We start from the raw sequence: 548 nt of genomic DNA on the forward strand, positions 1-548 counted from the left end.
GTGCTATCCAAGCCATGCAGGGCTATGGGCCAGGTGTTGGAAATGAGGTCAGAAAAATTCACTGCTTCTCTTTGACTGTCACAGAATCCGTGAGCTCAAGAATTTAATTCTCCTGTATTGTAGACTACTGAGGTGCTTGGCTATCCACTTCATCAAGGTTAACACTGATCTAAAACTAAACCGGGTCAGTTATCTAATCAGCAGTAGTCAGGTCCGTGGTACAAACCGCCCTGCTGTGGAACAGGGTCAGGCAAATCCAAGTGAGTGATTGTGGTTGGAGGCTCATTCGTTGGGGGCATCGTGTCTGTAGCCACATTTGAGACAGCAGGGCTGTGTGTTGCTTCCCTGGTGCAAAGGTCAAGGACATCTCTGAGTGGTTGCAACAAATTCTTAAGGGGGAGGGTGAGCAGCCAGAGGCCATTGTCCACATTGGTACCAATGACGTAGGTAGAAAGAGGGATGTGATCCTGTGGACTGTGTACAAGGAGTTAGCAAAGAGGCTGAAAGGCAGGACCTAGAGGGTAATAGTTACTGGGTTACTACCAGAG

Source organism: Stegostoma tigrinum, unplaced genomic scaffold, assembly GCF_030684315.1.
Source record: "Stegostoma tigrinum isolate sSteTig4 unplaced genomic scaffold, sSteTig4.hap1 scaffold_185, whole genome shotgun sequence".
Taxonomy (NCBI): Eukaryota; Metazoa; Chordata; class Chondrichthyes; order Orectolobiformes; family Stegostomatidae; genus Stegostoma; species Stegostoma tigrinum.